Source organism: Choloepus didactylus, chromosome 8, assembly GCF_015220235.1.
Source record: "Choloepus didactylus isolate mChoDid1 chromosome 8, mChoDid1.pri, whole genome shotgun sequence".
NCBI classification, from domain to species: Eukaryota; Metazoa; Chordata; class Mammalia; order Pilosa; family Megalonychidae; genus Choloepus; species Choloepus didactylus.
Window position 1 is genome coordinate 7,906,158 of NC_051314.1, and position 16,282 is coordinate 7,922,439.

General features: G+C 48.8%; 1 pseudogene; it reads left to right on the forward strand.

Annotated features, from left to right (window-relative positions):
* Positions 1-613: 613 nt before the first annotated feature.
* The window catches only part of LOC119542515, a 230,353-nt pseudogene continuing 214,684 nt past the window's right edge, over positions 614-16,282 (forward strand).

The following is a 16,282-nucleotide window of genomic DNA, read 5'->3' on the forward strand; positions in this document are numbered from 1 at the left end:
GATATCAACACCCCTTTTCAACATGAAGAAATTAGAATGGTCATTGCCCAAAAATCCCTGAAGATTGAGAAAATGATCAAACCAGAGGGAGGAGTTGCAACAGAGAGGTTTAGACTTAACAAATGATTGTCTAGTTAATCATTATACAGATATTTCTTATCCTAGTGTATTAGGAATGCCAGAAGGAAAAACCTAAATTGTCGATCTGTATTCCATGCTATACTTTGAAATTTGCTCTATAATTATCTATTAAATTGTATTTTGAAATTTTTCACTTTTCTGTATATCTGTTATATTTCACAAAAAAAAAGTTAAAAAAAATGCCAAGGAACCTGTGGCGCCCTTACTTTGTCTCTGAGTTACGCGATGAACGGGAAAATATTTCTCACCAGGACTTTCCTTGTCCTTTGGAGTTGGGAAAACTCTCTCCTGACTTGGGGGAGGAGCGGGGTGGGGGTGGGGGAGACAGGCTGACGCCCACCCCCGCAGGTCCGCCCCTCCAGGGCGCGTCCTGACCGCCCATTGGGCCTCCCGCCGACTCATTTGCGTGGGGCGAGGGGGCTGGGCGGGTCTCAGCCCAGCAATCCCTGGGCCACCGCAGGGACCCGGGCTCAGAGCGCGAGGGCGCCCAGGCAAGCAGCTGCGGACCCCGATCCCGGCCCTGACCTGCCCCGGCTATGTACGACCCCGGGCGCGGCTGGAGCCTGTCCTTCGCGGGCAGCGGCTTCCTAGTTTTCTACCACTTCGGGGTGACCCACTGCCTGAGCGAGCGCGCCCCGCACCTCCTCCGCGACGCCCGCATGTTCTTTGCCTCCTCGTCCGGGACGCTGCACTGCGCCGCCTTCCTTGCCGGGATCCCGCTGGGTGCGTCTGGGCCGCCGCCGAGGCTCCCAGGGAAGAGGGCTCCCCGGGAGAGGGCCCCCCGTGAGGCTGGGATTGGAGGAGGGCACAGCGGGGGCTCCCGGGGCTGCCCCTCCCGGACAGATGCATCCTCCGCGGCGCCCTCCCGCCTCGCGCGGGGCGCTCTGTCGCCGGCCAGAGAGGGGGGGCTCCTGGAGGGTTGGTTCTTCCGAGTCCGGGATCCATGAGTGGTCGGGGCCGGAGCGAGGATGCAGGAGTCAGGGACGCTCACGCTTTACCCCCGCCCCAGGACGGAAACCCGGGTCTTGTGGCACCCACTCTGGAAGCGCTGGCCAGCTGAGCTGCCAAAAGGCCGCCCTGTCCTGGGTCCGACTAGGAGGGGAGTTTGGCCCGGGTCCCAGGGTGGGCACCTCCTTCCCTCCGGGGACTGCAGGGCCTGGAGTCACCCCTGCCCCATGCGGTCGTCCCCTTCCTGAGGCCCAGCAGCTGCTGGGAGTGGGCCACCCTTGGGATTTGGGGTCGTGACCACTGGGGAGTTGTGGGGGAGGAAGGGAATTGGGAGAGAAAGTTTTCTCCTCTCCCTCCTTCAAAAGTTTGAGGGACCCTTCCTGGGGGTCACTGGACATCCCCCATTGTCTTCTGTAATCTCCACTGACCCGGGTGTGGGGTTTGCGCCTGGCTGGCCCAGCTACTAGGGGGACTCTCCCCACCCCACTCCCGCAAACAGTTGCAGATGTGCCACAGGTCTGCCGGATGACAGGGGGCAACGCCTGCGTCAAGTGGCAGGGTGGAGCTCTTGGCACCTAGAGGTCCCAGGCAGGAGGATAATGCCCCTTGTTAGCCCCCATTTATCTGGGCTTCCTTAACAAATGTATTCTTTGTTCTGGCTGGTGACTGCTGTATGGAGGAAGGCACAGCCAGCAGGGAGCGACTTTGGTCCTAGGATGTCCCCTGGGCAGATGTGCAGTCTTGCCATTGGGCAAGAGCAGTGAGCAGACCCTGGGCAGACCCAGAGGTGGGGATTGGGAGAGGCTGCCCTGGCTGTCAGCCTTCCCCAGCCAGGGGGAGAGGAGCAAGGGGTAGGAAGTGTGGCATCAGGGGAGGATTAGCCTGGCCTCAAGGCATGTCTGCATGTCCTGGGCTTTAGCAATGACAACAGCCACCCTTGTATCCCAAGGTGACCCACAGGCACCCACCTGGACCAGTGTTTAATTAGGACAAGGTCTGAAAGTGCTGGGAGCAAGAGGACAGTTCCAAAGGTCCCCTACAGTGTAGGGGGGCTCCTAAATGGGGAGAGGACTGGTGGGCTGGGGCCATGCCTGGCAGGGCCTGGGGGAGGCTCAGGACCACTAGGTCCCTGGAGAGTGGATCTGCAGTTTTGACCAGGAGCTGCTACCAGTGTTCTGGGAGACCCAGGTTCCCGACTTCACCCCTTGTCTCAAAGAGGACTGTGCACCGGGGACTCCTGGGTGCTGCTGAGGAGCATTTCCCAGGGACCGTGACCTAGAGCACACCTGAGCTGTGCTGACATGGCCTGGAAGGATGGGGGGAACCAGCTGTGGGCAGTTCTTTCTCCTCTGCCAGGCTCAGCAGGGCCCTGCATGGAGGGAGAGCTGGGAGAGGTCGGAGTTGAGTCAGGACAGGGAGGAGGTGAGGTCTGTCCTGCAGCAGCCCAGGATTTATGGCTGCCCAGGTCTCAGGCTTGGAGAGGGGCCCTGCAGGCCAGACAGATGGGCCAGGCCAGTGAGGGAGGGCAGAGGGAGGCTGAACATGCCCCATGCCCACTGGACAGGCTGCTGGTTCTAGTGTCAGAGGCTTTCGGTTAGCACCAGTGTCGAGGAGCCCCCTTTGGGACAAGCACCTTACAGACAGCATCTTATCTAATCCTTTCTGACCCCAAACAGTAGATAAATACTCTCCCATCTTCAAGAGGCAGTGTGAACCTTAGAAAGATGGTAACATCACTTGTTGAGGACACTCAGCTAATGAGCTGGTGGAATCAGGATTCTAACTCAGGTCCAAGCCTGCATTCTTTCTCCTGCACCCTGCAGTGCTAAATGAAGCTCTGGTGCCAAGGAGTCCCTGGCTTCTGTCTTGTGGGGAATGGGGATGGGGGCTGCTTACCTGGGCCTGTGGCAGTGGGGGCTCATTCCTGTGGCAAGAGCTAGAGCAGCCCTGTCTGATAGAAATACAGTGCAGGCCATGTGGATAACTGTACATTTTCTAGTGGCCACACTGAGAAAACTAAAAGACTAAAAGATGCAAGTGAAACTAATATTAGTAGTATATTTTGTTTAACTCAATATATCCAAAATATTATCATTTTCATATGTAATCAAACTTAAAATGTGATTAATGAGATATTTTATACTCTTTTGGGAGTGTCTATGCCTTTGATATCAGGTACATGTTTTATACATCCCAGTTTGGACCAGTCACAGTTCAAGGACTCAGCACTGGCTACCGTATTGCTCAGCACAGGTGGAGAGAAAAGTGGGGCAGCCTGCTTGCTCTAAGGCTTCATCTGTGGTACATTTTTGTGTGTATTTGTCTTCTGCCACCAGATCGGATCTTACAGATCCTCGTGGATTTCATCCAGAATGTCAGGAAACGGAACTTTGGCGTTCTGCACCCATCCTTCAATATGAGCAACTACCTTCGGGAGGGACTCCACAAACACCTCCCGGCCAACATCCACCAGCTCGTCTCTGGCAAAATGTGCATCTCACTCACCAGATTGTCTGATGGGAAAAATGTGCTGGTGTCTGATTTTCAGTCCAAAGAGGAAGTTGTAGACGTAAGCTGTTTACTTCCCTGGGTGGTGTGAAGTTTAATTCTGGGAGCAACACAGAGAGGGATGTCCTAGGCCCCCTACCTCATCTCATGAGATACAAAGGAAGTTGGCTGCATGTGATGCTGGGTTGTTGTTTGTCCAAGAGTGGCATAGACTATGTGTTCATCAGGGGGTCTGGTCTGTAGCATCTGTTAACCCTGAATATTCTAGGACAGTGTCAATTTCAAGTAATCCCTACTCATCCTTCAAGATTTGGCTCATGACCACCACTTACAGGAAACTTTTCCAGGGTGTGGTCCTCACCATGACACAGTCTATACATGCTCCATCATGAGGACACCTTCTAGACTGAGGCCACACAAGGGTGGTGGCATTTCTTCTTTGCCTCTGTTCTCAGGTCCCAGAACAGAGATCACCTGCAATATCAAAATACCATTTAATTTGGTGGATGCTTAATAGATCTTTTTGAGATGGCAGCCTTGCCCCCTGTAGCAGCCCTGTAGCATGTCAGCAGCCCATTTTTGCCCTCTCTTGTTTCTGGAAGCTTTTGATGGGCAGCCAGCACCTGTCCATTCCTACATGGCAAGCTCTACATGAATCAGTGTTCCATCATGCTTAATTCTCTCTAACATGGCACAGCTCAAAGAGTTGGTCCTTGTAGCGACAGAATCACCTGGGAGTTGTTAGAAATGCAGAATCTCCAGCACCCACCCCAGACTGGCTGATCAGAATCTTGGGAGTGGAGCCTGTTGTCTACAAGCTCTCCAGATAATTCTGATGAACATTGGTATTTGAGAAGCCCCCCAGTCTATCCTCTTCTCAATCTGCCAATGAGCCAGTAACTCTTGATCCTGTCTCCAGTGGCCAGCACAGCTGTCTTGTGGGGAACAGGGGCTGGAAGTTTAAATCCAGCACAGATTCTGTTGCTAAGGAGCTTACACTGTGGGGAGGACCCATACACCAGAAATTCATGTCCTATGTTGGTTCATCATTCACTCAACCCATTTAACAAAGCACCTCCCATGTGCAAAGAGGGTTTTCAGCTTTGTTGCCTGCTTGTTTGGAGAAGGCTTATAAGAAGCCAGGGGGGGAAAAGGCAGGCAGACTGTGTTCTGGCTGGTGGATTCACTCCTTTGTGTCTTTATAGGTCTTGGTTTGTGCCTGCTTCATCCCCTTCTACTGTGGTTTAATCCCTCCTACCTTCAGAGGTGTGGTAAGTCTTCTTGTTGGTGGTTGCTAGTGCTGAGTCCCAGGTCCCTGGGCTTTTCCTTAAAGGTGTGATTGCACAGCTCCTTCCTGCCAGACACCAGGCTCAATGCCACCCCACCCTTTCCCCAGTTCCCAGACATGGAGCCTTGTGCTTCTCAGCATTGCAGAGAAGCCACAGCTGTTCCCCCTCCAGGCCTCCTGGGCAGCCAATATTTGGTATAATTAATTACCTGGCTACCTGTCAGGTAAGCTGGCTGATTTACTTAATCTTTACCCAAGCTGTAAATACAGGTTCCCAGTGGCCGACTTAAAGTATAAGATGCTTTTCAATATGCTACATGTGTAAGGTAGAACTTCATTCTTAAGGGGAAACATAACAGTTACATGTTTTCTAAACCAAAGGACTGTACGTCTGGCTTCACACAGCTTTTTGTCTTATTTTGTTTCTCTACAGTGTGGTGCAAAACAAAGTTTAAGCTCTAAAATCTTAGCATTTTAGGGACATTTATGAACTTATGGGAATAGTAGCAGAATACCAGATACAGGCCTGTTTGTGGAATAAGCAGAGCCAACTTGCAGAGAGAGCTCACATTTATCAGTCAGCTATTATGAGCCAAGTATAGCCGATCTCAGAATTCATAGGAGCTATGTTCTCTGAAGTCTCCAGAATGTTGCACTGGCCAGGACTGAACCACTGTCCCTAGGGGAAATGCGGGGGTTATGTTCCTGGGATCCTTTGGTCACAACCTTCTCTCCACCTTACCTTGTCCTAGGTGTGTATCTATTTAAAGACACCTTATATCTTTTGCTTCCTCCTGAAATTTGCATAGAATGATTCCCTAGGACATTCTTTGATTCACTGCATTTTAGATACTGCCCCCCTTGAACCCCATCTTCAGACAGTGCCATTGCATTCAGGACACTGTAGAGCAGTATTTGAAGAAGGCTTCTGATTGTCAAGATGAGTAAGTTTAATCAGCAACCACAATTAGATGGAGGTAAAGGGAGCTCATTAAATTAGGAGCTGGTTTATTAACACTGAACTCCCAGCTTCAAGGAAGCTTATCCAAGGCACCTATTTTCTCTGAAAAGCACATTACAACTTTCTTGCACTTAGGAACACTAGACAGCACTTCAGCACTAGGCTGCAAAAGCACAAGAAATGCAAAAAGTGTGGCACTAAATATATCGTAAAAAAGACACTTGTTTACAGTGTGAGACCTGAAACAGAGAGGCTGAGCACAGCCTTCCTGGCCATCCCCTGGGAAAGAGAACATCAGACATTGCCAAAGCACCAAAAAGGAGTCCATGAATAAGGAGGATCAGCTACATTTCATGGGCAGTATCTTATTCAGTACTTGCCACTAAAGGGAGATGTGGTTATTCATCCCATGTGATGGGGGGGTGGGGGGAATCAAGAATCAAGGATACCCAGGACTGGCCTGGAGTCAGGAAGGTTGGAGCCTGTGTCCCACCACCCCCAGAGGAGGGGGTCTGAATTAGTCCACCTGGAGGGCAGCTGGTCTCCTCCACTCCCAGTCCCACGAAGCTCAAGTCACCACAGGGCACTGACCAGGCCACAGAGGGCTCAAAGCATGGTTTGGATCCTGGTGTTGCCACAACATGGCCTGGCCCAGGCACAGCCCCATGTTCTGCCAGTGGCTGCACATGGATGTTCTTATTTCCCCTAGAACTAGGCACAAGGGCACCCAGCAGCCTCTTGCTTAAGACCCCTGACTTCCCACCACTCAGTTCTGGCTCTTCCTCCTGGTTGAGAGTTTTGAGTCCCTTCAGGGTCTGACTTTGTCCTTTTCAGCCCAAGCTGTTGGTCAGAAGATGCTGGTAGTGTTGGAATTTGGTTCAATTCAATACATAAGTGTCCTGACTGATTCCTGGGCCATGCCAGGGGTGAAGAAACAGGAGTCGAGTTGATCTCCAGGCTGGACTAGGCTTTGGGTCTGGGCCGGGCTACCTGGCAGCATTATTCTAGGCAGTGGTTTTCAACCAGAGATGATTCTGTACCCTTTACTCCCACTGCCATCATCACTGGGCTGTCAGAAGTGGGGGGCTGCTACTGGCATCTAGAGGATAGGGGCTGGGGATGCTGCTTAACATTCTTCAGGGCACAGGACAGCCCACACCACAGGCTTACATGACCCAAATGGCCATAGTGCCAAGATCAAGAAGACCTCTTAACCCTGTTCTAGGGAGGGAGGTCATGAAATCCCACTGTCCAAGAGCAGGAAAGCACTTTAGAGACCCTCTCAGCTCATACATTAATACAGGTATAGGCCATATGTCTGCAGAACAGAGGCATTAATTTACACTCTCAGGGTGTCACTCATGGCCCAGATGCACTGTCATCCCTGTTTACAGGGAGAAAACCCAGGTCTAGCATGAGGATGTGGCTATTCCAAATCTTCACAGGCTCTGCATGACACACAAACCTAGAACTGAATTCCTGCTCTCCCACTTATGAGATGGGCCACTTTGGACAAGTGTCTTAACCTTTCTGAGATTGACTTGTCAGATGTGGGTTTATAGCACAATATCACACAATTGTTTTGGAATTGAATGTGACAAGGCAGATAAAGTGCTTCACACAGAGTCTGGCATATATAAGTGTTTGGTAATGCAGGCTATGATGTTATTACCTTTCCCCTCCCACAGGCCACTCTGGCCAGAGCTGATATGCAATCACCATTCAAAGATAGTCATGTAAACCCTGCAGAAAAGTACAACAGGCCTTTCTTCAGAATCCACTGAGCAAACTCAGAACATTACTGTAGGAAACTTCAAAATGGAAGGAAAATTTTTATGTGGTAGAACAACTGGGCTTGGAATATGCCTTAAGTAAAAAGTAGTAAATGTTGCTTCCTCCATCTTCAGAGTCAACTAGACTTCTGACATTTAGTTCCACATTCCCATAGGCCGGTAAGGTTTGATGCCTTCCTACATCTTCCAGAGAAATTGGGTGGCTATGACTTTGAAGATGTTACTGTGTACATATGTGATAATTTTGATACTCAAGAGAAGTCTCCCTTAATGCTGAAAACATGTGTAACTATGGCAAGTTCTTTTCTGGACCTCATTACAGCCAAGCTCTGACATTCTCCATTTGGAAGGACAAGCTGAGGAACATGTTCTAGTTCTAGTGTTTGAAAGCAGTTTTCTGGGAACATCCTGACAAGCAGGTGGGCTGGTTGTGGTTTGGGAATCATTCTAGACACCAATTCCACAGGTAGAAACTCTGTCCAATTGTAACGACAACTGCCTGTCCCAACTTGGCTGTGGGCAATATGATTATTTAAAGATGTAGATGAAGGAAAACTCATCCTCAAAATGCCACTTAGTTGGAGGATAAGAGGGCATCTCCTAGGGGTCATCTGGGTCCTGGCTTCACTATTTCATTTAAGTCTCAATGTCTCCCAAAGTGATGGTCATCTGTATAGAAGACCCATAGAGGTTGAGTATCCAGACCAAGATTTCCCAAGCATGAAGGGGGTTTGCCTTTGAACCCAGGACCACCTGTCTCCTGTAAGGCAGTGGCTGGGTCTCCATCAACTCTCTCCCCAGTCCCCCCAGGGCCCATCATTCACATGCTTCCTGTAGGCACATTACAGAAGGCACTTGAATGAATGCCCCCCTGGGCATAGGACTTGGCTAGCAGATGGTGGGTGGCCTCCAGCCTCCATCTTGCCTCTTGGCCAAGCACCTTTGTGCATTGTACAAGCTACATAACAGTTCAAGGCAGTCCTGAGTGCCTGGCACAGAAATTCTCAGTAAGGATTTGTTCAAAGATTGATTAAGTGTGATTCTAAAGCCCCTGGTCTCCCACCACATCGTCTGCTGGGAACTCTGAGAAGCCTCTATAGTCAGGAAAACGTATGAGTCTCTAGCCCCAACTTCCCTGCTACCTGTCCTCATTTCCTCCCTTAACAGCAATACCTGGATGGAGGTTTGACTGACAATGTGCCTTTCACTGATGCCCACACAACCATCACTGTGTCCCCCTTCTATGGGGAGCATGACATCTGCCCCAAGGTCAAGTCCATGAACTCTCTTCATGTGAACATCAGCAAGCTCAGTCTGTGCATCTGCTCAGAAAATGTCTCCCTTCTGTTCAGAGCAGCATTCCCCCCAGAAGTCAAGGTGAGTGGTATATGTGAGTGTGTGCATGTGTGTGCTTGTGTGCACAGTTCTTTTGCCTCCCTGTTTGCCAGGAGTTACCAGTTGTTGTATATTCAAATAAATAGAAACAATCATTGAAAAGCTGAAGTGAAAAGCAAATAGCTTGTCTCAGAAGCTCAATGGTTCTCCACCCCACTCCCTGTTGGAATCACCTGGGAACACCTAGCCACAACTAAAGCTCAGACCACACTCCTAGAGATTGTGATTTAATTGGCCAGCAGTAAAGCCTGGGCATTAGAATTTTTTTAAGTTACCCAGGTGATTATTATTTCTGGCTGTTCTGGTTTGCTCAAGCTACCAAAATGCAAGATATCATAAATTGGTTTTTCAACGGGAATTTATTAGGTTGCAAATTTACAGTTCTGAAGCCATAAAAGTGTCCAACTAAGGCATCAACAAGAAAGCTGATGGCATCCAGAATACCTCTTTCAGCTGGGAAGGCACAGGGCTGGTGTCTGCTGGTCCTTTGCTCCCAGGTTGTGTTGCTTTCAGCTCCTGTGCATCCTTGCTTGTTTCTCCCAGGGCATTTCTCTTTAAGCATCTGGGGGTCCTCTCTTAGCTTCTTTGGGTCAAACTTTGTATTTCATCTCTTGGCTTCACTCCTGGTTCTGGTTTCAATGGCTGTCTCCAAAATGTCTCTGGGCATTTTCTCTCTAAGTGTCTTTGAGCTCACTTCAGAATGTCTCTGTCTTTTATACTCTCATAAAGGATGCCAGTAAGCTAATTTAGATCTACCTTGACTGGGCAGGGTCACATCTCCATGGAAATAATCTAATCAAAAGATTCCATCCATAATAGGCCTGCCCCACAAGATTGGATTAAAAGCACATGGCTTCCCTGGGGTACATAATGGATTCAAACCCACACAGTGGCCATGGTCAAGAGACACAGCATTCAGTTGTTTAACCCCTTTGAATCATTTTTGTTTGAGCATGATTTCCACCTGAACAGAGTAGGGCACTGACAGTCTGTGCTCTCAGAGAGAAAGAGCCTAGGGCAATACAATATATACCAACAGCTGACACTCCTGGGGAGAAGGAAGCCTGTACAGCGTAACTGTTTTCTTTGTTTAGTTTCTAGAAATCAGTCATTAATGGAACCACCCCCCATGGTTGCTGCCCTTGCCCTCAGGGAGCAGGGGAGGGTCATCCAATTAGGAGAAGAGGCAGCTGCTGTTGGATGCGTGATAACTAGGACAGGTTCTGACATGTGTCAGAAGAGAGGCTTGTCCCACGGACAAAGGGAGCACAGAAAAACATGCCGCTGTCCTGCCTGGGCTTCCACAAAAGGCTCCATGGAGGAGGCAACATCTGAGCAAAGTCCCACTGATTAGAGAAAGTGCTGTCTCCTGGGAGCACAAAGTCATTCATTCAACTTTGTGGTGGCCCTCTAGGCACATGCAGGGGCTCAGGATTTGAAGAGTTCTTCATTGCATCACTGCAGTCTTCAGGTGATGCTTAATAAATGGTGTATACACATTCTTCTCTGCAGTTACCTTGTTTGGTTTGCTCCCAGGTACTTGGAGAGATATGCCTTCAAGGATATTTGGATGCCCTTAGATTCTTGGAAGAGCAGGGTATGTATGCAGCCAAAGTCAGATGATCCCTTTTAGCAGGTTTTCTTGTTGCTGGTTTTTGGAAACAGAAGACTGAACTTCAGTTACATCTCCCAGGACTCAGTGATTTCATGCCAGTCTTGCTCAATCTGTGTATTAACTAAATGAGATAGGAAACTTTTCCCCACTTTGTAGATGAGGAAATGGAAGCATGGAGAGGTGAGCAAGGACCACATGGTCCTGAGGTGCAGGGCTGGGATTTGACACCAGGAACTTAGACCCCCAGGTCTCTTCCTCCTCCTGTGGGTCACTTCATCTGCAGGCATTTATGCTTGTTTCCCTTTCCTGCTTGGATGATAATGAACCTTTCATTTAACAGGGAATTAAATTGAAAAGAGTTTCTGGACTGTTGTCAGAATGATGTAATCAGAATGGCTGGCTCCAGCCAGGTGGGGGTCATGCCTGGTAAACTAGTTCTCCTACCCAGGGCTGGATGGCAACTTTGAGTCATCTGAGCTCTTCCAGAATCTGGGAACCTTAGAGGGGAGGCAACTATTAGATGTCTTTGGAGCTACTATTCTTGAATACTAAAAGTTGGGTGGATTACTGGTTTATTTATTGATCCTCTGGATTAGGTTTTGGCTAAGATAAAGGACACAGTGTGATCAAAAGGACATATAGCTAATCTGCAATGTCCATGGATTCTGTGTTTGCAAATTCACCTACTCATTAAAATGAGCAGGTAACCCTGAAAGCATCACTAGCGACACTTTTGTGGTCATGCACGGTGATGTGCAGAGAGGTGTAAGATTTGAGTGGCCCGGCTCACACTTTCCCAGCTGAGGTCAAACAAGGTGCACTCAGCACCCTTTTCTCAGCTCATAATGCAAATGAATGTCCTTTTCGCAGTTTATTTAGTGCCATGTCTTTTTGCATCTTTGTTCTTACTTTTGGAGAGTTCACTTTTTAAAATGACCCTAGAGGTGTCTAGTGTCCCTGAGCACAAGCAGGCTGTGATGAGCCTTACAGAGAAACTGTGTTAGATCAGCCTCATTCATGCACAAGTTCTTGTGCTGTTGGCTGTTAGCTAATGTTAGCAACTGAATGATATAAATTAAATAAGGTGTCTTTTATCAGAAACAAAACAAGTTTATGGACTGATCTATTGCTCACAGGAACCTAAGCCTGTGTATCCCCAGGAGAAGCAATTCATTGTTTGCTAACTCAGTGTTGGTAGTGACATTATAGAACTTACATTCTATAGTAATGAGAAGCACACACATGAGGTGTGACTTGGGGAAGAAGGTGACGGCACTCAGGAGCAGCCCCTGGTCTTTGACCCTGAGGCTGGTTGGAGAGTTGAACCACATGCAGCCCTGGACATCTCTACCTGTCAGGGACCACTTCCTGGTACTGGCTACTGAGTCCCAGCACCTAGGACAGTGCCAGGCCTGCAGGCTGCCCCCTTACCTAGGGCTCCTTCTGTTTATTTCCCCAGCAGGTTGCTCTGAGTGGCAAGAAAAGAGTACCACCTTGGACATCAGTCCTGGGTTCATTTCCAGGCTCTGCCATGTACTGGCTGTGTGACCTTGGGCAAGTCACACAACCTCTCTGTGCTTCTGATTCCTCAGCTGACAAATGGAGATGATGATAATGATAGAGGTTGAACGGCTGCTATCAAGCCTGACTATGATGTTCCTAGCTCAGGGCCTGAGACAGCTTAACCAGTGGGTCAGTTATTAGAAATTTCAGTTAACAGTTTCCTCTGTGTTTCTGCCTAACCTCCAGTTCAGTGGGTGGGTGAGTAGGTAATAGTCTCTGTTTCCCAAATTATCCTGATGGGTTTGTTGCCCCACTTCTTTCATAGGCATCTGCACTAGGCCAGGGCCAAGCCTGAATTTACCCTCTGAAGAGAGAAAGTCCAAGGTTATTGCTCCCTGTGAGGAAAACATGAGCCAGGAGGCTCCCTGGGAGGCAGCTGCCTCGGAGATGTGGCCTGAGGGAGATGAGCTGCTGGAGACCCTGTGCCCCAAGCTCCTTAGAGGTACCATCTGTTCAGGGGCTGGGAACAGGCACAGGAGGCTGTGATCTGTGGATGTTTGGAGGCAAGAACAGTTTCCTGTGTGTTGTGGAGGTTGGTGATGCTGCCAAGTCAGGAGTGGGTGGGGCAGAGCAACCAGGGACAGGCTGACTTTGGGCCACCACCTCCCACAGGCACAGGCAGGGTCCCAGACCACCACCTACCTTAGGCACAGACCTTCCACCTGTCTAGGTAATGGGCTGAGTCTCCCCACGGGGTCATGACTTGAAGGAAAACTCACACTAGCTGAGCACATTTTGTCTTCACCCATGAGGACCCTCACATCCTCCCCACCTGGCCCTCTGCTCCCCTTCCTGCCAGCACCACCCATGGCTCCTGAGCTCCAGCTGCTCTGCACCCATGGGTGTTCTGCCTTGGGGCCTGGCTCATTCTTTCTGAGTGCTGCTCCAGTCACTGCTCTCTGCCCACTGACCGATCCCAGAGCCTCCTTCCTCAAGATGACTCTCCTAATTTCCCCTTTCCTCCAGATGCACACTTTTAAACCTCCATGGGAAGGTGGGATATTTCATAAAGTCAGCAAATATTGGATGGACTGGTACATGGATGTATAAGCCAGCTTCCATGTCAGCATCTGGAGAAAGAAAAGGATGCACTGAGCACAATTCCTTGCCTTGAGGCTCTAATGATCTAATAGATGAGAAACAGCAACTGCTCAGGGTAATATGATTTGAGGCATCATGAGGTGATCGCTGGAAATAAAAAACAGTGGGGGCTCTGGGAAGAAAGAGATCAATACAGGTGAGAGGTGCAAGGAGAAGCTCATAAAGCAGTGGGTATTTGAGAGAGAAGTTCACTTATTCCTCCAAACCCATTTGTCAGTGTGAAAGAGAGTTGTTTGTTGGAAACCTGGGGGCCATCTAGGGGCTCTTCTGGCCTGTGTTCCCAGTTTGATTGAGACAAGCCCTTACCGTGAGTGGGAACAGCCCATTTCTCACTGGGAATGCTTCTGACTCGGGCTCAGCCTTATCTTGCCAGTTCTGCTATGACAGACACCAGAGACTGGCTGGGTTCCTCCACATGAACTTGTCTCACAGTTTTTCAGACTAGTAGCCTGACATTGAGGTGTTAGCAGGCCTTGCTTTCTCCCCCGGAGTCTGTAGTGTTCTGGCAATCCTCTGGCTTTGGCTATTTCTCTGTTTCCTTGTGTTTGCTCCTTGACTTCCATTAACTTCTGCCTTCTACTTCTGGGACCAGTTTCCTTGGCTTATAGGGACTTCAGCCTCATTGGATTAAGGTCACCTGTACTTAGTTTGGGCACCTTAAGAAGTAACAGCATCTGCACACCCACAGGACTGGTAATAAGGATTTCAATATGACTATTGTGGGGGATACAATTTAACTCCCCTCAGGATGCCAGGACTATTTCATGGAAATTTCAAGCACTACTAGGGTAAAAGGGTTTGTTTTTTACCCTGGTGGGAGACATGTCTTACATGGTGTGACCCAATTTCTTGTTCAGCACTGAGTGAAGCAATGAAGGATGCAGATGGCCATATGAGTGACATGTGGAACTTCTTCCCTCTGAGGATAATGTCCTATATGGTGCTACCCTTCATGCCACCTCGGGAGTCTGTGGTTGCTCTTGTCGAGAGGTGAGAATTTCATGTGCTCTGAGTCTCCCTCAGGGGTTGGTGTGAGGATGAAATGAGATAGCACAGGTCAGGCCCTCAGCCTGGGCATGGCTCCCAGCCAAGCAGGACAGACAGAGGCCCTGCTGAGTGGAGCTCACAGTCTATATGGAAGGCCCCAGAAAGGTGCCTAACTGTCCTCCTGGAGACATGAGTATCCTATCACCTGGCACAAGCTCAGAGACTTCCTGGAGACATAAACTGGCCATGGCCTCATGCAACATCTGCTCCAGCCCCTCATCACCACTTGGGGAAACTGAGGCCCAGAGATGTTGGTGCCTCAGCTCTTAGGGCACAGAGCTGACTAGAATGTTAAATCACATTAACATGGTAGAATATACACAATCTCTTCTTTCATTCTAGGCATAATTTGTTTATGTGATTCATACTCAGCAAGGGACATGGAAATGTTAAAGGAAGATGTGGATAGAACTTATTATTGGGGCTCCCTCAGGAACAGGGTGACAGCATGGTCAGGCACATGGCTCAGGAGTCAGACAGCCATGGTTCAAATCTTAGTTCCATGAGTGACTGTAGCCGTGTGACCTGAGACAACTGAATCTCTCTGTGCTGCAGTTTCCTCAACAAGAAAACATGGGTGATAAGAGAACTCCCCTAGATCAAGGGCAGTCATGAGAATCAATGGGTAGGATGCATGATGTTCATCCTGTTGTAGTGAATTTTTATTTTCATATAATAGTAATGACAGCAAAAAGTTGCTGATAGATAAGAGAGTTTGGGCCTTAGAAATAGGCAGACCATGGTGCTACAGGGAAGTTAATCAGTCTCAAGTATCAGTTCTCTCATCTGACAGCTGGATAAGAAACCTTACCTCTTTGGGGTGCTAGAATATGGAACACACTTGATTTTTTTAAAAGCAATTGTTCTGACTGACTGAAATAGGAATTGAGCTTAGAAATATCAGGAATTTGTGGTGGGGTTGGGGAGGCTGTTGGGAGTCCAGGAAATGGTGAGCAAAAGTGCATAAAAGTTGGAGGGGGTCTGAGTGCTGACCCACTGGCTGAGCAGAGCCTACTGGACCCTGGGCCTCCAGTGCACTTGCCCTTTAGACAACTAACATTTAAGCTGTTAAAATCTCAGACTCGGGGCTCCCCAAGGAGTAGGGACTCATTCCTAGGGAAATGCTGCTGAAAGCGAGAATGAGCTGACCCCTCAGCAGGATCTCAAGGACCGCCTGGAAGTTTGTGCCCTGTGCAGGGCAGGGGTCAGGCCTTCCAGTTGGCTTCCCTTGCTGGACTCGCATATGACCAAGTAGGGCTTGAAGAGGGGGGCGGTATCTTGACCACAAGTACTTTCCACCAGCTGCCATATTGCCACACTTTTCTACAAGAGAAGTAGAAACTAGGAAAGCCCAGGACTTCTTCTTTCATTTCCATGAAAATACAGTGAACTTCCTGTATCAAAGTGATCTAAATTTACTTTAGGGCTTTTTGTTAGGCTTATCTTTGTCATTTAACTGCAAATTCACCTTCTTGGATTTAGGTTAGAGGTGACTGCAGCAGTTTGCCCAGACTAAGGGTACTGTTTAAAGAAGTCTGCATTTGATTTTGGGTTGTTGTCTTCTTTTTGTTTTTGGCTTGTCTTCGTGCTGATACAGTGAACAGCTCTTGCATGTGTGCACATGTGTGTGCAAGCGAAAGCATGCTGGCAGTGGTTTTGGATTTATACTCATAGGCCAGTGCTGTGGTTATGAATGTATACACATTGAGTGCATGCTTGTGTGTGCACGCGTGAGCATGCTGTGGTGTTTGGGGGTTCTTTTTATAGGTTTATTTGTTTTTAAATTTTTTTAGTGAGAATTTGCATGTTATAGAACAATCATGCATGAACTACAGGATTCCCATACACCACACCACCACCACCATCTTGCAATGGTATGGAACATTTGTTATAATTCATACATTTTTATAGTTGTACTATTA